Source organism: Struthio camelus, chromosome 32, assembly GCF_040807025.1.
Source record: "Struthio camelus isolate bStrCam1 chromosome 32, bStrCam1.hap1, whole genome shotgun sequence".
Classification (NCBI taxonomy): domain Eukaryota; kingdom Metazoa; phylum Chordata; class Aves; order Struthioniformes; family Struthionidae; genus Struthio; species Struthio camelus.
In genome coordinates this window covers 1132791-1155516 of record NC_090973.1, presented here as the reverse complement: position 1 = coordinate 1155516, position 22726 = coordinate 1132791, and positions in this window count along the sequence as shown.

Sequence of the window (22726 nt, the reverse complement as noted above, 5' to 3'; positions counted from 1 at the left end):
AAATACATCAAGAGCAAAAGGAAGACTAGGGAAAACGTGGGCCCGCGGCTGAATGGGGCAGGTGCCCTGGTGACAAAGGATACAGAGAAGGCAGAGTTATTGAATGCCTTCTTTGCTTCCGTCTTCACTGCTAAGGCCAGTCCTGAGGAATTCCAGACCTTGGAGACAAGAGAGGAAGGCTGGAGAAAGGAAGACTTTCCCTTGGTGGAGGAGGATCAGGTTAGAGATCTTTTGTCTAAACTTGACATCCATAAATCCATGGGCCCCGATGGGATGCACCCACGAGTGCTGAGGCAGCTGGCGGATGTTATCGCTAGGCCACTCTCCATCATCTTGGAAAGGTCCTGGAGATCAGGAGAGGTGCCTGAGGACTGGAAGAAAGCCAATGTCACGCCAGTCTTCCAAAAGGGCAAGAAGGAGGAGCCAGGAAACTACAGGCCTGTCAGCCTCACCTCCATCCCTGGAAAGGTGATGGAACAGCTCCTCCTGAAGGTCATCACTAAGCATGTGGAGGACAAGAAGGTGATCAGGAGTAGTCAGCATGGATTCACCAAAGGGAAATCATGCTTGACCAATCTGATAGCCTTCTCAGATGGGATGACTGGCTGGGTAGATGAGGGCAGAGCAGTGGATGTTGTCTACCTGGACTTCAGCCAGGCTTTTGACACTGTCTCCCATCACATCCTCCTAGGTAAGCTCAGGAAGTGTGGGCTAGATGAGTGGACGGTGAGGTGGCTTGAGAACTGGCTGGATGGCCGAGCTCAGAGGGTTGTGGTGAATGGCGCAGAGTCAAGTTGGAGGCCTGTGGCTAGTGGTGTCCCCCAGGGCTCAGTCCTGGGTCCAGTCTTGTTCAACGTATTCCTCAATGACCTGGAGGAAGGGACAGAGTGCACCCTCAGCAAGTTTGCTGATGAGACTAAACTGGGGGGAGAGGCTAACACACCAGAAGACTGTGCTGCCATTCCGAGGGACCTGGACAGGCTGGAGAGGTGGGCGGGGAGGAACCTCATGAAGTTCAACAAAGGCAAGTGCAAGGTCCTGCACCTAGGCAGGAATAATCCCCTGCACCAGTACAGGCTGGGGGTTGACCTGTTGAAAAGTAGCTCTGCCGAGAAGGACCTGGGAGTGCTGGTGGACAACAAGTTAAGCATGAGCCAGCAGTGTGCCCTTGTGGCCAAGAAGGCCAATGGTCTCCTGGGGTGCATGAGGCAGAGTGTTGCCAGCAGGTCGAGGGAGGTGATCCTGCCCCTCTCCTCAGCCCTGGTGAGGCCTCACCTGGAGGACTGTGTCCAGTTCTGGGCTCCCCAGGACAAGAGAGACATGGCACTCCTGGAGAGAGTCCAGTGGAGGGCTACCAAGATGATTAGCGGGCTGGAGCATCTCTCCTATGAAGAAAGACTGCAAGAGCTGGGCCTGTTCAGCCTGGAGAAGAGAAGATTGAGAGGGGATCTCATCAACGTGTACAAGTATCTGAAGGGGGAGTGTCAAGAGGATGAGGCCAGCCTCTTCTCTGTGGTGCCCCGCAACAGGACAAGAGGCAATGGGCAGAAACTGAACCACAGGAAGTTCCATCTGAACCTGAGAAAAAACTTCTTCACTGTGAGGGTGACAGAGCATTGGAACAGGTTGCCCAGAGAGGTGGTGGAGTCTCCTTCGCTGGAGATATTCAAAAGCCGTCTGGATGTGATCCTGGGCAATATGCTCTAGGTGACCCTGCTTGAGCAGGGAGGTTGGACTAGATGATCTCCAGAGGTCCCTTCCAACCTAAACGATTCTGTGATTCTGTGATTCTGTGAACTGCAAAACGCAACCTAATATTCCTCCGCTTTAAATCCTTTCTTAAATTTCTTTCTCCTCTCATTTTAGCGACATGTGCTAAACATTTTTGCTCTAACCAGGCCCACACCATTCTAAAAGAGACTTTCATGTCTCGCGGAGAGCTTAGCGGCCCGAACCGCTCCCTAGGGGCCCAGCACTCTCCATGACACTCCTCGTTCTTTGGACAGATCCGTTCCCGCTCCCAGGTGTCGAGCTCAATGAAATACTCTGGGGTTTGGAGGGCCAAATTTGCCCAAACCTCAACATACCTCTTAAAGGAGACCCTAATCATCTCGCCACACTCCCTTCTCGTTCCCTGCACCGTAAATGAAGGGCGACTCCAAGTTAGGTGACCTCGCCCCATGCCACACCCCTTTCAGTGCAGATGTCTCTGTCTAGTCCAGCTTTTGGGACTTTCCCTTTCAAGGGAGAGAAAAAAGGTGTCTCACTGAGAAGGCTGGAGAGGCTTCTCCTGGTGACCAGCCGACGCTCCAGAAAGGTTCCCCTAGGTCCTGAGGTCACATGTCCCAGCAGCACGTGGCAACACAGTGACCCCCCAGGGCATCTCGGGCAGCGGTAGTCTCCGTATGGGGGCAAATGAACAAAGGCCTGAAGGTAATTTCTTTTAGTCATGAGATGAAACCTATCCAAAAAAATGTCTCGATGCCAAAACTGAAAGGAAAACGTACTCATGTCCAGCCATGCCAACATTTTTGATCCATGCTAATGCAGCGTTTCTTTCTGCTTTTATTGGAAGCATCATGTGCATGAATTTGCAGTATTTACTCCCTCTATTTGCATAGAGGAACTAGACGAGGTTGCTCTGGGGCTCCCCTCAACTCTGCGTGCTCTACAAACGTGCTGCGAGCGCGCTCCATCCCATGGCCAAGGGATGACGTTAGACGGCGTTGCCCCAGCTGTTGATCACTGAGGGCTGCTGCTAGCAACTGCCTGCCCCTGGCACCTCGTGCCACTGATCACAGCTGTTTTTGCCTGAACGCAGGGCATGGCTTTTTCTCCTCCTGCCTTGTTCCCATGCCACATGGGCTCTTCTGCTGCAATTTGTCACCGTCTGGGACCTTCTGAAACACAACTGCTCTCATAAAAACATCCCCAACCATCAGCCTCCTGATGGCCTGTCAGCTGACCAGAGACAGTCCTAATCGCCTACCAAGCCAATGGGCCTGCTGCTCGCCTTTCACCTTGCCTTAGGGAAATGAACTCGGAATGGTCTTGGCGTCCATCCAGGCAGGGGCTCAGGAAGAAATGACCTCGCAATCATCACCTAAGCCCTGTACCTGCTACTGACCTATCAGAGGCTGACATGGAAGTGGTCTCACAGTCTCCAGCCAAGCCATGCAACTGTTTCGGGCCTATCAGCTGCTCCGTTCTAAATGACCTCCCAAGCAACCTCCCAGCCCTGGGCCTCTTGCTGGCCTCGGAGGTCCTCAGGCACAAGGGACCTCACAAACAATTGCCCCAAGCACTAGCCAAGTGCTGGCCCATCAGCTGCTCAGCTACAGGTGACCTTACACTCATCTACCAAGGCCACGTGGCTGCAGGTGGCCTTTCAGCTTCTCCGAGGGACAAGGTTTGCCTTCCTGCTTGGGAGGCCAAGCCTCAGCCTCTGTCTCAGCCTCTGCTAGGCTACCAGCAGGCACAGGGCTGGGGCATGTGCATGGCAGGTCACGTCTGCCTTTAGCAGCTGATAGACCAGCAGCAGGCACATGGCTTGGGTGCTGATCGGGAGCTTCCTTGTGTCTAAGCAGGTGAACCTGGCGGTTTACTTAACCTCCTGGCTGGAGAAGAGTAAATGTCTTTTACCTAGACTTTAGCAAGGTGTTTGACGCTGTCTTCAACAATGTTCTTGTATGCATGCTACAACATTACAGTCTAGACGGGTGGACAACCAGATGGGTAGAAAGCTGCTTAGATGATGAGGCTCAGAAGGCAGTGATGAATGGGTAGTACTCTTCCTGGAGGCCAGGCAGAAGTGCAGCACCACCCATCTCCCCAGGAACCTGTCCCTTTTATCATCTTGATTAGTGACACCGAGCAGGCAACACTCTTCATGCTGGTAGAGGAGCCCAAACTGGAGGCAGGGGGAACCAGTCCTATGCTTGAGGCTGTCATTCAGAGGGATCTAGACAGGCAGGAGGAATGGGCTCTCAGAAACCTCACGAGATTCAACAAGGACAAATGCAAGGTCTTGTACCTGCGATAAACCAACACCCTGCAGTGTTACAAGAAGCTCACCAAGAAGATGGAGGCAGGGTCTTCACCATCGTGCATGGTGGGAGGCCAAGAGACAGCGAGCATAAGTTGAAAGAAGAGTCATTCATGCAGGAGATGATAAGGAAAAGCTTTTCCACTAAGAGGAGGATCAAGCATTGGAAGTGGCTGCCCAGAGAGGCTGTGCAGTCTCCTCCCTTGGAGGTTTCCGAGACCAGACTGGATCAAGTCCAGAGCAACCTGGTCCGATGCCAGAGCTGATCCTGCTGTGAGCAAAGGGATTGGGCTAGAGACCTCCTGAGGTCCCTTCCACCCTGAAGGAGTCTATGATTTTTCCTCCTCGGGGTCTTCGCTCTTTGATGTCAGGGAAAGCATGCAGCTTCCCCATGACAGTGGAAGCAGGTCAGCTTTCTTGTCCTTCTCCAGGCAGAGTTGTTCCGATGCAGAGCTTCTTGGCAGGGACCCCCAAAGCAGCCCTGATCAATCCTTTGCTTCACATTTAAGTTTGTCTTTCACCTTCCTGATCCCCTCCCATAAACTCAGCCCAGCCCTGCTTACCCTTTCCCCATTGGCACCATTTTGTTCTGTCGTGGTTTGGTTTTGCTTTGGTTTTTTGACATAGAGGAGCTTCAGGCCAGAGAGGCCGTGATAAGCACGGGTGATTTGGACAACAGAAACCTCATGAAGGTTTACAAAAGAAGTGTCAAGTCCTGCAACTAGGGGGGAATAGCTGTGTTCATGAGGAGAGGTTGAGGGTCCTGGGCTTCTCTATCTTGCTGAGGTGGAGGTGAAGGGCAGTAGAGTAGGAGCCTGTGACTGCTCGAATGGTCGTTTCAGAGGTGATGGAGCTTTTCTTGGTAGGGAGAAGGAGTGTGAGAAGGGGAAACAGCCACAGACCATAGCTTGTGGGGTTCAGATGGGAAAAAGGAATGTCACGCCAAGGGTAGTGCTGTGCTGTGGTGCTCCAGGTCACCCAGAAGGGAGCCTGTGATCAGCCCCTGGCTTTGTGTTTCAAGGAAAAGCAAGTGAGGACACAAAGACATCAGCAGAGGTGAGGAGCTCCAGGCGTGACAGCAAGGTGGGGAAGCAGGTTGGCTGTCTACAGGCTGCAGGGGAAACAGGCGCAGGCGAGGCAGAGCATAGGGCAACCTGTGGTGGAGACAAGCCAAGGGCACTGCCAAGGCTCAAAGCTCCCAGCAGAACTGAGGTCTTTTTTCTCTTGCCTGTAGCTGCTATCGCTGCCACCAAGGCCTCCGAGAAGAGGCCATTTCCTTAAAGCACCGTGGCCTCCCTGCCTTCTTGTCCCCACGGAGCCCAGGAGGCTCCGTAGCATCGTCCTGCACGCGGCGTTGTGCGCTCCCACCCTCACGCTGCCCCCACAAAGAGCCCTGAGCAAGGTGTGAGGGAAAGCATCACCCTACCAGGGTTGGCTCTCAGGCCCTGGCCATTCTCCTTGATAAAACACATCAAGGGTTACCTGGCATCAGAGCCACCTAAACATTTCCTTTGCCTTCCTGCAATCAGGGCCTCCAACCTTCTGCTCTAATCAGACCCTGGGGAGCCTTTCTTGGTAATGGCCCTCAGGCGGACCCATTAACGCTCCAAGAAACTTTGGGATTTACTTCTGACTTCAACTTCTTGAGAGGTTTGTTCAGTCTCCTCTCAACTTCTGATGTTCACGCACTCAGCCCCAAATACACCCGAGGGGCTCATTAAAATGCCAAAAGCCCTAACGACTCTGGTCTCGTTCCATCATTTTCGTCCGGGCTTCAATTCTTGTGGGGCTGACGGCAGAGCTTCCAGGAGCGTGTTTACAAGAGCACTATTTCAAGGAGCACCTGAAAAAGAAAGATGGCGGCTTCTTAAGCCTTCTTTAGCCTTCAGTTTTCAAAATAAGTGATATCCACATTCTCCAGCTGATACTGATCCAGAGCGCGTCCTCCTAACGATGCCTGGACATGTAGGAAAAAAGCAGTATTTTGGATACGAAACATGTATGGACAACTTTCCTCCTCACCTCCCCTACGTGTTAAGTCCAGGCTGCCTCCAGTGAGGGCCACCTTCCACAAGGCACAACCATAATTGGAGCTGGTGAAAGCCTCTTCCTATTTTTTAACTGTTGAAAACGCCTCTCAGAAGACCGGTGTATTAAAAAAACAAGCAAACACCACCAACAGCAAAATAAAACGGTGCCACCAGAGAGGGCCATAAGACCAAAGAACGTTAAGAACTCCTACGAGGAGGGAGCAGGGCAATGAGTAGGATTGCAACGCTGGACTTCAGGAGAGCTGACTTTGGCCTCTTCAGGGACCTACTTAGGGGAATCTCCTGGGGTAGGGCCCTAGAAGGAAGAGGGGTCCAAGAAAGCTGGTTAATATTCAAGCGTCACTTCCTCCAGGCTCAGGATCAGTGCATCCCTCTGAGGAAGAAGTCCAGCAAAGCGGGCAGGAGACCTGCATGGATGAGCAAGGAACTCCTGGCAAAACTCCAGCAGAAGAAGGAAGTGTACAGAATGTGGAAAAGGGGACAGGCCACTTGGGAGGACTACAGGGACGTTGTCAGAGCGTGCAGGGATGCGACAAGGAAGGCTAAGGCCCAGTTGGAATGAAATCTGGCAAGGGATGTCAAGGACAACAAGAAGGCCTTCTTCAAATACATCAAGAGCAAAAGGAAGACTAGGGAAAACGTGGGCCCGCGGCTGAATGGGGCAGGTGCCCTGGTGACAAAGGATACAGAGAAGGCAGAGTTATTGAATGCCTTCTTTGCTTCCGTCTTCACTGCTAAGGCCAGTCCTGAGGAATTCCAGACCTTGGAGACAAGAGAGGAAGGCTGGAGAAAGGAAGACTTTCCCTTGGTGGAGGAGGATCAGGTTAGAGATCTTTTGTCTAAACTTGACATCCATAAATCCATGGGCCCCGATGGGATGCACCCACGAGTGCTGAGGCAGCTGGCGGATGTTATCGCTAGGCCACTCTCCATCATCTTGGAAAGGTCCTGGAGATCAGGAGAGGTGCCTGAGGACTGGAAGAAAGCCAATGTCACGCCAGTCTTCCAAAAGGGCAAGAAGGAGGAGCCAGGAAACTACAGGCCTGTCAGCCTCACCTCCATCCCTGGAAAGGTGATGGAACAGCTCCTCCTGAAGGTCATCACTAAGCATGTGGAGGACAAGAAGGTGATCAGGAGTAGTCAGCATGGATTCACCAAAGGGAAATCATGCTTGACCAATCTGATAGCCTTCTCGGATGGGATGACTGGCTGGGTAGATGAGGGCAGAGCAGTGGATGTTGTCTACCTGGACTTCAGCCAGGCTTTTGACACTGTCTCCCATCACATCCTCCTAGGTAAGCTCAGGAAGTGTGGGCTAGAAGAGTGGACGGTGAGGTGGCTTGAGAACTGGCTGGATGGCCGAGCTCAGAGGGTTGTGGTGAATGGCGCAGAGTCAAGTTGGAGGCCTGTGGCTAGTGGTGTCCCCCAGGGCTCAGTCCTGGGTCCAGTCTTGTTCAACGTATTCCTCAATGACCTGGAGGAAGGGACAGAGTGCACCCTCAGCAAGTTTGCTGATGAGACTAAACTGGGGGGAGAGGCTAACACACCAGAAGACTGTGCTGCCATTCCGAGGGACCTGGACAGGCTGGAGAGGTGGGCGGGGAGGAACCTCCTGAAGTTCAACAAAGGCAAGTGCAAGGTCCTGCACCTAGGCAGGAATAATCCCCTGCACCAGTACAGGCTGGGGGTTGACCTGTTGAAAAGTAGCTCTGCCGAGAAGGACCTGGGAGTGCTGGTGGACAACAAGTTAAGCATGAGCCAGCAGTGTGCCCTTGTGGCCAAGAAGGCCAATGGTCTCCTGGGGTGCATGAGGCAGAGTGTTGCCAGCAGGTCGAGGGAGGTGATCCTGCCCCTCTCCTCAGCCCTGGTGAGGCCTCACCTGGAGGACTGTGTCCAGTTCTGGGCTCCCCAGGACAAGAGAGACATGGCACTCCTGGAGAGAGTCCAGTGGAGGGCTACCAAGATGATTAGCGGGCTGGAGCATCTCTCCTATGAAGAAAGACTGCAAGAGCTGGGCCTGTTCAGCCTGGAGAAGAGAAGATTGAGAGGGGATCTCATCAACGTGTACAAGTATCTGAAGGGGGAGTGTCAAGAGGATGAGGCCAGCCTCTTCTCTGTGGTGCCCCGCAACAGGACAAGAGGCAATGGGCAGAAACTGAACCACAGGAAGTTCCATCTGAACCTGAGAAAAAACTTCTTCACTGTGAGGGTGACAGAGCATTGGAACAGGTTGCCCAGAGAGGTGGTGGAGTCTCCTTCGCTGGAGATATTCAAAAGCCGTCTGGATGTGATCCTGGGCAATATGCTCTAGGTGACCCTGCTTGAGCAGGGAGGTTGGACTAGATGATCTCCAGAGGTCCCTTCCAACCTAAACGATTCTGTGATTCTGTGATTCTGTGAACTGCAAAACGCAACCTAATATTCCTCCGCTTTAAATCCTTTCTTAAATTTCTTTCTCCTCTCATTTTAGCGACATGTGCTAAACATTTTTGCTCTAACCAGGCCCACACCATTCTAAAAGAGACTTTCATGTCTCGCGGAGAGCTTAGCGGCCCGAACCGCTCCCTAGGGGCCCAGCACTGTCCGTGACACTCCTCGTTCTTTGGACAGATCCGTTCCCGCTCCCAGGTGTCGAGCTCAATGAAATACTCTGGGGTTTGGAGGGCCAAATTTGCCCAAACCTCAACATACCTCTTAAAGGAGACCCTAATCATCTCGCCACACTCCCTTCTCGTTCCCTGCACCGTAAATGAAGGGCGACTCCAAGTTAGGTGACCTCGCCCCATGCCACACCCCTTTCAGTGCAGATGTCTCTGTCTAGTCCAGCTTTTGGGACTTTCCCTTTCAAGGGAGAGAAAAAAGGTGTCTCACTGAGAAGGCTGGAGAGGCTTCTCCTGGTGACCAGCCGACGCTCCAGAAAGGTTCCCCTAGGTCCTGAGGTCACATGTCCCAGCAGCACGTGGCAACACAGTGACCCCCCAGGGCATCTCGGGCAGCGGTAGTCTCCGTATGGGGGCAAATGAACAAAGGCCTGAAGGTAATTTCTTTTAGTCATGAGATGAAACCTATCCAAAAAAATGTCTCGATGCCAAAACTGAAAGGAAAACGTACTCATGTCCAGCCATGCCAACATTTTTGATCCATGCTAATGCAGCTTTTCTTTCTGCTTTTATTGGAAGCATCATGTGCATGAATTTGCAGTATTTACTCCCTCTATTTGCATAGAGGAACTAGACAAGGTTGCTCTGGGGCTCCCCTCAACTCTGCGTGCTCTACAAACGTGCTGCAAGCGTGCTCCATCCCATGGCCAAGGGATGACGTTAGACGGCGTTGCCCCAGCTGTTGATCACTGAGGGCTGCTGCTAGCAACTGCCTGCCCCTGGCACCTCGTGCCGCTGATCACAGCTTTTTTTGCCTGAACGCAGGGCATGGCTTTTTCTCCTCCTGCCTTGTTCCCATGCCACATGGGCTCTTCTGCTGCAATTTGTCACCGTCTGGGACCTTCTGAAACACAACTGCTCTCATAAAAACATCCCCAACCATCAGCCTCCTGATGGCCTGTCAGCTGACCAGAGACAGTCCTAATCGCCTACCAAGCCAATGGGCCTGCTGCTCGCCTTTCACCTTGCCTTAGGGAAACGAACTCGGAATGGTCTTGGCGTCCATCCAGGCAGGGGCTCAGGAAGAAATGACCTCGCAATCATCACCTAAGCCCTGTACCTGCTGCTGACCTATCAGAGGCTGACATGGAAGTGGTCTCACAGTCTCCAGCCAAGCCATGCAACTGTTTCGGGCCTATCAGCTACTCCGTTCTAAATGACCTCCCAAGCAACCTCCCAGCCCTGGGCCTCTTGCTGGCCTCGGAGGTCCTCAGGCACAAGGGACCTCACAAACAATTGCCCCAAGCACTAGCCAAGTGCTGGCCCATCAGCTGCTCAGCTACAGGTGACCTTACACTCATCTACCAAGGCCACGTGGCTGCAGGTGGCCTTTCAGCTTCTCCGAGGGACAAGGTTTGCCTTCCTGCTTGGGAGGCCAAGCCTCAGCCTCTGTCTCAGCCTCTGCTAGGCTACCAGCAGGCACAGGGCTGGGGCATGTGCATGGCAGGTCACGTCTGCCTTTAGCAGCTGATAGACCAGCAGCAGGCACATGGCTTGGGTGCTGATCGGGAGCTTCCTTGTGTCTAAGCAGGTGAACCTGGCGGTTTACTTAACCTCCTGGCTGGAGAAGAGTAAATGTCTTTTACCTAGACTTTAGCAAGGTGCTTGACGCTGTCTTCAACAATGTTCTTGTATGCATGCTACAACATTGCAGTCTAGACGGGTGGACAACCAGATGGGTAGAAAGCTGCTTAGATGATGAGGCTCAGAAGGCAGTGATGAATGGGTAGTACTCTTCCTGGAGGCCAGGCAGAAGTGCAGCGCCACCCATCTCCCCAGGAACCTGTCCCTTTTATCATCTTGATTAGTGACAGCGAGCAGGCAACACTCTTCATGCTGGTAGAGGAGCCCAAACTGGAGGCAGGGGGAACCAGTCCTATGCTTGAGGCTGTCATTCAGAGGGATCTAGACAGGCAGGAGGAATGGGCTCTCAGAAACCTCATGAGATTCAACAAGGACAAATGCAAGGTCTTGTACCTGCGATAAACCAACACCCTGCAGTGTTACGAGAAGCTCACCAAGAAGATGGAGGCAGGGCCTTCACCATCGTGCATGGTGGGAGGCCAAGAGACAACGAGCATAAGTTGAAAGAAGAGTCATTCATGCAGGAGATGATAAGGAAAAGCTTTTCCACTAAGAGGAGGATCAAGCATTGGAAGTGGCTGCCCAGAGAGGCTGTGCAGTCTCCTCCCTTGGAGGTTTCCGAGACCAGACTGGATCAAGTCCAGAGCAACCTGGTCCGATGCCAGAGCTGATCCTGCTGTGAGCAAAGGGATTGGGCTAGAGACCTCCTGAGGTCCCTTCCACCCTGAAGGAGTCTATGATTTTTCCTCCTCGGGGTCTTCGCTCTTTGATGTCAGGGAAAGCATGCAGCTTCCCCATGACAGTGGAAGCAGGTCAGCTTTCTTGTCCTTCTGCAGGCAGAGTTGTTCCGATGCAGGGCTTCTTGGCAGGGACCCCCAAAGCAGCCCTGATCAATCCTTTGCTTCACATTTAAGTTTGTCTTTCACCTTCCTGATCCCCTCCCATAAACTCAGCCCAGCCCGGCTTACCCTTTCCCCATTGGCACCATTTTGTTCTGTCGTGGTTTGGTTTTGCTTTGGTTTTTTGACACAGAGGAGCTTCAGGCCAGAGAGGCCGTGATAAGCACGGGTGATTTGGACAACAGAAACCTCATGAAGGTTTACAAAAGAAGTGTCAAGTCCTGCAACTAGGGGGGAATAGCTGTGTTCATGAGGAGAGGTTGAGGGTCCTGGGCTTCTTTATCTTGCTGAGGTGGAGGTGAAGGGCAGTAGAGTAGGAGCCTGTGACTGCTCGAATGGTCGTTTCAGAGGTGATGGAGCTTTTCTTGGTAGGGAGAAGGAGTGTGAGAAGGGGAAACAGCCACAGACCATAGCTTGTGGGGTTCAGATGGGAAAAAGGAATGTCACGCCAAGGGTAGTGCTGTGCTGTGGTGCTCCAGGTCACCCAGAAGGGAGCCTGTGATCAGCCCCTGGCTTTGTGTTTCAAGGAAAAGCAAGTGAGGACACAAAGACATCAGCAGAGGTGAGGAGCTCCAGGCGTGACAGCAAGGTGGGGAAGCAGAAGCAGGTTGGCTGTCTACAGGCTGCAGGGGAAACAGGCGCAGGCGAGGCAGAGCATAGGGCAACCTGTGGTGGAGACAAGCCAAGGGCACTGCCAAGGCTCAAAGCTCCCAGCAGAACTGAGGTCTTTTTTCTCTTGCCTGTAGCTGCTATCGCTGCCACCAAGGCCTCCGAGAAGAGGCCATTTCCTTAAAGCACCGTGGCCTCCCTGCCTTCTTGTCCCCACGGAGCCCAGGAGGCTCCGTAGCATCGTCCTGCACGCGGCGTTGCGCGCTCCCACCCTCACGCTGCCCCCACAAAGAGCCCTGAGCAAGGTGTGAGGGAAAGCATCACCCTACCAGGGTTGGCTCTCACGCCCTGGCCATTCTCCTTGATAAAACACATCAAGGGTTACCTGGCATCAGAGCCACCTAAGCATTTCCTTTGCCTTCCTGCAATCAGGGCCTCCAACCTTCTGCTCTAATCAGACCCTGGGGAGCCTTTCTTGGTAATGGCCCCCTCAGGCGGACCCATTAACGCTCCAAGAAACTTTGGGATTTACTTCTGACTTCAACTTCTTGAGAGGTTTGTTCAGTCTCCTCTCAACTTCTGATGTTCACGCACTCAGCACCAAATACACCCGAGGGGCTCATTAAAATGCCAAAAGCCCTAACGACTCTGGTCTCGTTCCATCATTTTCTTCCGGGCTTCAATTCTTGTGGGGCTGACGGCAGAGCTTCCAGGAGCGTGTTTACAAGAGCACTATTTCAAGGAGCACCTGAAAAAGAAAGATGGCGGCTTCTTAAGCCTTCTTTAGCCTTCAGTTTTCAAAATAAGTGATATCCACATTCTCCAACTGATACTGATCCAGAGCGCGTCCTCCTAACGATGCCTGGACATGTAGGAAAAAAGCAGTATTTTGGATACGAAACATGTATGGACAACTTTCCTCCTCACCTCCCCTACACGTTAAGTCCAGGCTGCCTCCAGTGAGGTCCACCTTCCACAAGGCACAACCATAATTGGAGCTGGTGAAAGCCTGCTCCTATTTTTTAACTGTTGAAAACGCCTCTCAGAAGACCGGTGTATTAAAAAAACAAGCAACCACCACCAACAGCAAAATAAAACGGTGCCACCAGAGAGGGCCATAAGACCAAAGAACGTTAAGAACTGCAAAACGCAACCTAATATTCCTCCGCTTTAAATCCTTTCTTAAATTTCTTTCTCCTCTCATTTTAGCGACATGTGCTAAACATTTTTGCTCTAACCAGGCCCACACCATTCTAAAAGAGACTTTCATGTCTCGCGGAGAGCTTAGCGGCCCGAACCGCTCCCTAGGGGCCCAGCACTGTCCGTGACACTCCTCGTTCTTTGGACAGATCCGTTCCCGCTCCCAGGTGTCGAGCTCAATGAAATACTCTGGGGTTTGGAGGGCCAAATTTGCCCAAACCTCAACATACCTCTTAAAGGAGACCCTAATCACCTCGCCACACTCCCTTCTCGTTCCCTGCACCGTAAATGAAGGGCGACTCCAAGTTAGGTGACCTCGCCCCATGCCACACCCCTTTCAGTGCAGATGTCTCTGTCTAGTCCAGCTTTTGGGACTTTCCCTTTCAAGGGAGAGAAAAAAGGTGTCTCACTGAGAAGGCTGGAGAGGCTTCTCCTGGTGACCAGCCAACGCTCCAGAAAGGTTCCCCTAGGTCCTGAGGTCACATGTCCCAGCAGCACGTGGCAACACAGTGACCCCCCAGGGCATCTCGGGCAGCGGTAGTCTCCGTATGGGGGCAAATGAACAAAGGCCTGAAGGTAATTTCTTTTAGTCATGAGATGAAACCTATCCAAAAAAATGTCTCGATGCCAAAACTGAAAGGAAAACGTACTCATGTCCAGCCATGCCAACATTTTTGATCCATGCTAATGCAGCTTTTCTTTCTGCTTTTATTGGAAGCATCATGTGCATGAATTTGCAGTATTTACTCCCTCTATTTGCATAGAGGAACTAGACAAGGTTGCTCTGGGGCTCCCCTCAACTCTGCGTGCTCTACAAACGTGCTGCAAGCGTGCTCCATCCCATGGCCAAGGGATGACGTTAGACGGCGTTGCCCCAGCTGTTGATCACTGAGGGCTGCTGCTAGCAACTGCCTGCCCCTGGCACCTCGTGCCGCTGATCACAGCTTTTTTTGCCTGAACGCAGGGCATGGCTTTTTCTCCTCCTGCCTTGTTCCCATGCCACATGGGCTCTTCTGCTGCAATTTGTCACCGTCTGGGACCTTCTGAAACACAACTGCTCTCATAAAAACATCCCCAACCATCAGCCTCCTGACGGCCTGTCAGCTGACCAGAGACAGTCCTAATCGCCTACCAAGCCAATGGGCCTGCTGCTCGCCTTTCACCTTGCCTTAGGGAAACGAACTCGGAATGGTCTTGGCGTCCATCCAGGCAGGGGCTCAGGAAGAAATGACCTCGCAATCATCACCTAAGCCCTGTACCTGCTGCTGACCTATCAGAGGCTGACATGGAAGTGGTCTCACAGTCTCCAGCCAAGCCATGCAACTGTTTCGGGCCTATCAGCTACTCCGTTCTAAATGACCTCCCAAGCAACCTCCCAGCCCTGGGCCTCTTGCTGGCCTCGGAGGTCCTCAGGCACAAGGGACCTCACAAACAATTGCCCCAAGCACTAGCCAAGTGCTGGCCCATCAGCTGCTCAGCTACAGGTGACCTTACACTCATCTACCAAGGCCACGTGGCTGCAGGTGGCCTTTCAGCTTCTCCGAGGGACAAGGTTTGCCTTCCTGCTTGGGAGGCCACTTCTGTCTCAGCCTCTGCTAGGCTACCAGCAGGCACAGGGCTGGGGCATGTGCATGGCAGGCCACGTCTGCCTTTAGCAGCTGATAGACCAGCAGCAGGCACATGGCTTGGGTGCTGATCGGGAGCTTCCTTGTGTCTAAGCAGGTGAACCTGGCGGTTTACTTAACCTCCTGGCTGGAGAAGAGTAAATGTCTTTTACCTAGACTTTAGCAAGGTGTTTGACGCTGTCTTCAACAATGTTCTTGTATGCATGCTACAACATTACAGTCTAGACGGGTGGACAACCAGATGGGTAGAAAGCTGCTTAGATGATGAGGCTCAGAAGGCAGTGATGAATGGGTAGTACTCTTCCTGGAGGCCAGGCAGAAGTGCAGCGCCACCCATCTCCCCAGGAACCTGTCCCTTTTATCATCTTGATTAGTGACAGCGAGCAGGCAACACTCTTCATGCTGGTAGAGGAGCCCAAACTGGAGGCAGGGGGAACCAGTCCTATGCTTGAGGCTGTCATTCAGAGGGATCTAGACAGGCAGGAGGAATGGGCTCTCAGAAACCTCACGAGATTCAACAAGGACAAATGCAAGGTCTTGTACCTGTGATAAACCAACACCCTGCAGTGTTACGAGAAGCTCACCAAGAAGATGGAGGCAGGGCCTTCACCATCGTGCATGGTGGGAGGCCAAGAGACAGCGAGCATAAGTTGAAAGAAGAGTCATTCATGCAGGAGATGATAAGGAAAAGCTTTTCCACTAAGAGGAGGATCAAGCATTGGAAGTGGCTGCCCAGAGAGGCTGTGCAGTCTCCTCCCGTGGAGGTTTCCGAGACCAGACTGGATCAAGTCCAGAGCAACCTGGTCCGATGCCAGAGCTGATCCTGCTGTGAGCAAAGGGATTGGGCTAGAGACCTCCTGAGGTCCCTTCCACCCTGAAGGAGTCTATGATTTTTCCTCCTCGGGGTCTTCGCTCTTTGATGTCAGGGAAAGCATGCAGCTTCCCCATGACAGTGGAAACAGGTCAGCTTTCTTGTCCTTCTGCAGGCAGAGTTGTTCCGATGCAGAGCTTCTTGGCAGGGACCCCCAAAGCAGCCCTGATCAATCCTTTGCTTCACATTTAAGTTTGTCTTTCACCTTCCTGATCCCCTTCCATAAACTCAGCCCAGCCCTGCTTACCCTTTCCCCATTGGCACCATTTTGTTCTGTCGTGGTTTGGTTTTGCTTTGGTTTTTTGACACAGAGGAGCTTCAGGCCAGAGAGGCCGTGATAAGCACGGGTGATTTGGACAACAGAAACCTCATGAAGGTTTACAAAAGAAGTGTCAAGTCCTGCAACTAGGGGGGAATAGCTGTGTTCATGAGGAGAGGTTGACGGCTCTGGCCTTCTTTATCTTGCTGAGGTGGAGGTGAAGGGCAGTAGAGTAGGAGCCTGTGACTGCTCGAATGGTCGTTTCAGAGGGGATGGAGCTTTTCTTGGTAGGGAGAAGGAGTGTGAGAAGGGGAAACAGCCACAGACCATAGCTTGTGGGGTTCAGATGGGAAAAAGGAATGTCACGCCAAGGGTAGTGCTGTGCTGTGGTGCTCCAGGTCACCCAGAAGGGAGCCTGTGATCAGCCCCTGGCTTTGTGTTTCAAGGAAAAGCAAGTGAGGACACAAAGACATCAGCAGAGGTGAGGAGCTCCAGGCGTGACAGCAAGGTGGGGAAGCAGGTTGGCTGTCTACAGGCTGCAGGGGAAACAGGCGCAGGCGAGGCAGAGCATAGGGCAACCTGTGGTGGAGACAAGCCAAGGGCACTGCCAAGGCTCAAAGCTCCCAGCAGAACTGAGGTCTTTTTTCTCTTGCCTGTAGCTGCTATCGCTGCCACCAAGGCCTCCGAGAAGAGGCCATTTCCTTAAAGCACCGTGGCCTCCCTGCCTTCTTGTCCCCACGGAGCCCAGGAGGCTCCGTAGCATCGTCCTGCACGCGGCGTTGTGCGCTCCCACCCTCACGCTGCCCCCACAAAGAGCCCTGAGCAAGGTGTGAGGGAAAGCATCACCCTACCAGGGTTGGCTCTCAGGCCCTGGCCATTCTCCTTGATAAAACACATCAAGGGTTACCTGGCATCAGAGCCACCTAAACATTTCCTTTGCCTTCCTGCAATCAGGGCCTCCAACCTTCTGCTCTAATCAGACCCTGGGGAGCCTTTCTTGGTAATGGCCCTCAGGCGGACCCATTAACGCTCCAAGAAACTTTGGGATTTACTTCTGACTTCAACTTCTTGAGAGGTTTGTTCAGTCTCCTCTCAACTTCTGATGTTCACGCACTCAGCCCCAAATACACCCGAGGGGCTCATTAAAATGCCAAAAGCCCTAACGACTCTGGTCTCGTTCCATCATTTTCGTCCGGGCTTCAATTCTTGTGGGGCTGACGGCAGAGCTTCCAGGAGCGTGTTTACAAGAGCACTATTTCAAGGAGCACCTGAAAAAGAAAGATGGCGGCTTCTTAAGCCTTCTTTAGCCTTCAGTTTTCAAAATAAGTGATATCCACATTCTCCAGCTGATACTGATCCAGAGCGCGTCCTCCTAACGATGCCTGGACATGTAGGAAAAAAGCAGTATTTTGGATACGAAACATGTATGGACAACTTTCCTCCTCACCTCCCCTACGTGTTAAGTCCAGGCTGCCTCCAGTGAGGGCCACCTTCCACAAGGCACAACCATAATTGGAGCTGGTGAAAGCCTCTTCCTATTTTTTAACTGTTGAAAACGCCTCTCAGAAGACCGGTGTATTAAAAAAACAAGCAAACACCACCAACAGCAAAATAAAACGGTGCCACCAGAGAGGGCCATAAGACCAAAGAACGTTAAGAACTCCTACGAGGAGGGAGCAGGGCAATGAGTAGGATTGCAACGCTGGACTTCAGGAGAGCTGACTTTGGCCTCTTCAGGGACCTACTTAGGGGAATCTCCTGGGGTAGGGCCCTAGAAGGAAGAGGGGTCCAAGAAAGCTGGTTAATATTCAAGCGTCACTTCCTCCAGGCTCAGGATCAGTGCATCCCTCTGAGGAAGAAGTCCAGCAAAGCGGGCAGGAGACCTGCATGGATGAGCAAGGAACTCCTGGCAAAACTCCAGCAGAAGAAGGAAGTGTACAGAATGTGGAAAAGGGGACAGGCCACTTGGGAGGAATACAGGGACGTTGTCAGAGCATGCAGGGATGCGACAAGGAAGGCTAAGGCCCAGTTGGAATGAAATCTGGCAAGGGATGTCAAGGACAACAAGAAGGCCTTCTTCAAATACATCAAGAGCAAAAGGAAGACTAGGGAAAACGTGGGCCCGCGGCTGAATGGGGCAGGTGCCCTGGTGACAAAGGATACAGAGAAGGCAGAGTTATTGAATGCCTTCTTTGCTTCCGTCTTCACTGCTAAGGCCAGTCCTGAGGAATTCCAGACCTTGGAGACAAGAGAGGAAGGCTGGAGAAAGGAAGACTTTCCCTTGGTGGAGGAGGATCAGGTTAGAGATCTTTTGTCTAAACTTGACATCCATAAATCCATGGGCCCCGATGGGATGCACCCACGAGTGCTGAGGCAGCTGGCGGATGTTATCGCTAGGCCACTCTCCATCATCTTGGAAAGGTCCTGGAGATCAGGAGAGGTGCCTGAGGACTGGAAGAAAGCCAATGTCACGCCAGTCTTCCAAAAGGGCAAGAAGGAGGAGCCAGGAAACTACAGGCCTGTCAGCCTCACCTCCATCCCTGGAAAGGTGATGGAACAGCTCCTCCTGAAGGTCATCACTAAGCATGTGGAGGACAAGAAGGTGATCAGGAGTAGTCAGCATGGATTCACCAAAGGGAAATCATGCTTGACCAATCTGATAGCCTTCTCGGATGGGATGACTGGCTGGGTAGATGAGGGCAGAGCAGTGGATGTTGTCTACCTGGACTTCAGCCAGGCTTTTGACACTGTCTCCCATCACATCCTCCTAGGTAAGCTCAGGAAGTGTGGGCTAGAAGAGTGGACGGTGAGGTGGCTTGAGAACTGGCTGGATGGCCGAGCTCAGAGGGTTGTGGTGAATGGCGCAGAGTCAAGTTGGAGGCCTGTGGCTAGTGGTGTCCCCCAGGGCTCAGTCCTGGGTCCAGTCTTGTTCAACGTATTCCTCAATGACCTGGAGGAAGGGACAGAGTGCACCCTCAGCAAGTTTGCTGATGAGACTAAACTGGGGGGAGAGGCTAACACACCAGAAGACTGTGCTGCCATTCCGAGGGACCTGGACAGGCTGGAGAGGTGGGCGGGGAGGAACCTCCTGAAGTTCAACAAAGGCAAGTGCAAGGTCCTGCACCTAGGCAGGAATAATCCCCTGCACCAGTACAGGCTGGGGGTTGACCTGTTGAAAAGTAGCTCTGCCGAGAAGGACCTGGGAGTGCTGGTGGACAACAAGTTAAGCATGAGCCAGCAGTGTGCCCTTGTGGCCAAGAAGGCCAATGGTCTCCTGGGGTGCATGAGGCAGAGTGTTGCCAGCAGGTCGAGGGAGGTGATCCTGCCCCTCTCCTCAGCCCTGGTGAGGCCTCACCTGGAGGACTGTGTCCAGTTCTGGGCTCCCCAGGACAAGAGAGACATGGCACTCCTGGAGAGAGTCCAGTGGAGGGCTACCAAGATGATTAGCGGGCTGGAGCATCTCTCCTATGAAGAAAGACTGCAAGAGCTGGGCCTGTTCAGCCTGGAGAAGAGAAGATTGAGAGGGGATCTCATCAACGTGTACAAGTATCTGAAGGGGGAGTGTCAAGAGGATGAGGCCAGCCTCTTCTCTGTGGTGCCCCGCAACAGGACAAGAGGCAATGGGCAGAAACTGAACCACAGGAAGTTCCATCTGAACCTGAGAAAAAACTTCTTCACTGTGAGGGTGACAGAGCATTGGAACAGGTTGCCCAGAGAGGTGGTGGAGTCTCCTTCGCTGGAGATATTCAAAAGCCGTCTGGATGTGATCCTGGGCAATATGCTCTAGGTGACCCTGCTTGAGCAGGGAGGTTGGACTAGATGATCTCCAGAGGTCCCTTCCAACCTAAACGATTCTGTGATTCTGTGATTCTGTGAACTGCAAAACGCAACCTAATATTCCTCCGCTTTAAATCCTTTCTTAAATTTCTTTCTCCTCTCATTTTAGCGACATGTGCTAAACATTTTTGCTCTAACCAGGCCCACACCATTCTAAAAGAGACTTTCATGTCTCGCGGAGAGCTTAGCGGCCCGAACCGCTCCCTAGGGGCCCAGCACTGTCCGTGACACTCCTCGTTCTTTGGACAGATCCGTTCCCGCTCCCAGGTGTCGAGCTCAATGAAATACTCTGGGGTTTGGAGGGCCAAATTTGCCCAAACCTCAACATACCTCTTAAAGGAGACCCTAATCATCTCGCCACACTCCCTTCTCGTTCCCTGCACCGTAAATGAAGGGCGACTCCAAGTTAGGTGACCTCGCCCCATGCCACACCCCTTTCAGTGCAGATGTCTCTGTCTAGTCCAGCTTTTGGGACTTTCCCTTTCAAGGGAGAGAAAAAAGGTGTCTCACTGAGAAGGCTGGAGAGGCTTCTCCTGGTGACCAGCCGACGCTCCAGAAAGGTTCCCCTAGGTCCTGAGGTCACATGTCCCAGCAGCACGTGGCAACACAGTGACCCCCCAGGGCATCTCGGGCAGCGGTAGTCTCCGTATGGGGGCAAATGAACAAAGGCCTGAAGGTAATTTCTTTTAGTCATGAGATGAAACCTATCCAAAAAAATGTCTCGATGCCAAAACTGAAAGGAAAACGTACTCATGTCCAGCCATGCCAACATTTTTGATCCATGCTAATGCAGCTTTTCTTTCTGCTTTTATTGGAAGCATCATGTGCATGAATTTGCAGTATTTACTCCCTCTATTTGCATAGAGGAACTAGACAAGGTTGCTCTGGGGCTCCCCTCAACTCTGCGTGCTCTACAAACGTGCTGCAAGCGTGCTCCATCCCATGGCCAAGGGATGACGTTAGACGGCGTTGCCCCAGCTGTTGATCACTGAGGGCTGCTGCTAGCAACTGCCTGCCCCTGGCACCTCGTGCCGCTGATCACAGCTTTTTTTGCCTGAACGCAGGGCATGGCTTTTTCTCCTCCTGCCTTGTTCCCATGCCACATGGGCTCTTCTGCTGCAATTTGTCACCGTCTGGGACCTTCTGAAACACAACTGCTCTCATAAAAACATCCCCAACCATCAGCCTCCTGATGGCCTGTCAGCTGACCAGAGACAGTCCTAATCGCCTACCAAGCCAATGGGCCTGCTGCTCGCCTTTCACCTTGCCTTAGGGAAACGAACTCGGAATGGTCTTGGCGTCCATCCAGGCAGGGGCTCAGGAAGAAATGACCTCGCAATCATCACCTAAGCCCTGTACCTGCTGCTGACCTATCAGAGGCTGACATGGAAGTGGTCTCACAGTCTCCAGCCAAGCCATGCAACTGTTTCGGGCCTATCAGCTACTCCGTTCTAAATGACCTCCCAAGCAACCTCCCAGCCCTGGGCCTCTTGCTGGCCTCGGAGGTCCTCAGGCACAAGGGACCTCACAAACAATTGCCCCAAGCACTAGCCAAGTGCTGGCCCATCAGCTGCTCAGCTACAGGTGACCTTACACTCATCTACCAAGGCCACGTGGCTGCAGGTGGCCTTTCAGCTTCTCCGAGGGACAAGGTTTGCCTTCCTGCTTGGGAGGCCAAGCCTCAGCCTCTGTCTCAGCCTCTGCTAGGCTACCAGCAGGCACAGGGCTGGGGCATGTGCATGGCAGGTCACGTCTGCCTTTAGCAGCTGATAGACCAGCAGCAGGCACATGGCTTGGGTGCTGATCGGGAGCTTCCTTGTGTCTAAGCAGGTGAACCTGGCGGTTTACTTAACCTCCTGGCTGGAGAAGAGTAAATGTCTTTTACCTAGACTTTAGCAAGGTGCTTGACGCTGTCTTCAACAATGTTCTTGTATGCATGCTACAACATTGCAGTCTAGACGGGTGGACAACCAGATGGGTAGAAAGCTGCTTAGATGATGAGGCTCAGAAGGCAGTGATGAATGGGTAGTACTCTTCCTGGAGGCCAGGCAGAAGTGCAGCGCCACCCATCTCCCCAGGAACCTGTCCCTTTTATCATCTTGATTAGTGACAGCGAGCAGGCAACACTCTTCATGCTGGTAGAGGAGCCCAAACTGGAGGCAGGGGGAACCAGTCCTATGCTTGAGGCTGTCATTCAGAGGGATCTAGACAGGCAGGAGGAATGGGCTCTCAGAAACCTCATGAGATTCAACAAGGACAAATGCAAGGTCTTGTACCTGCGATAAACCAACACCCTGCAGTGTTACGAGAAGCTCACCAAGAAGATGGAGGCAGGGCCTTCACCATCGTGCATGGTGGGAGGCCAAGAGACAACGAGCATAAGTTGAAAGAAGAGTCATTCATGCAGGAGATGATAAGGAAAAGCTTTTCCACTAAGAGGAGGATCAAGCATTGGAAGTGGCTGCCCAGAGAGGCTGTGCAGTCTCCTCCCTTGGAGGTTTCCGAGACCAGACTGGATCAAGTCCAGAGCAACCTGGTCCGATGCCAGAGCTGATCCTGCTGTGAGCAAAGGGATTGGGCTAGAGACCTCCTGAGGTCCCTTCCACCCTGAAGGAGTCTATGATTTTTCCTCCTCGGGGTCTTCGCTCTTTGATGTCAGGGAAAGCATGCAGCTTCCCCATGACAGTGGAAGCAGGTCAGCTTTCTTGTCCTTCTGCAGGCAGAGTTGTTCCGATGCAGGGCTTCTTGGCAGGGACCCCCAAAGCAGCCCTGATCAATCCTTTGCTTCACATTTAAGTTTGTCTTTCACCTTCCTGATCCCCTCCCATAAACTCAGCCCAGCCCGGCTTACCCTTTCCCCATTGGCACCATTTTGTTCTGTCGTGGTTTGGTTTTGCTTTGGTTTTTTGACACAGAGGAGCTTCAGGCCAGAGAGGCCGTGATAAGCACGGGTGATTTGGACAACAGAAACCTCATGAAGGTTTACAAAAGAAGTGTCAAGTCCTGCAACTAGGGGGGAATAGCTGTGTTCATGAGGAGAGGTTGAGGGTCCTGGGCTTCTTTATCTTGCTGAGGTGGAGGTGAAG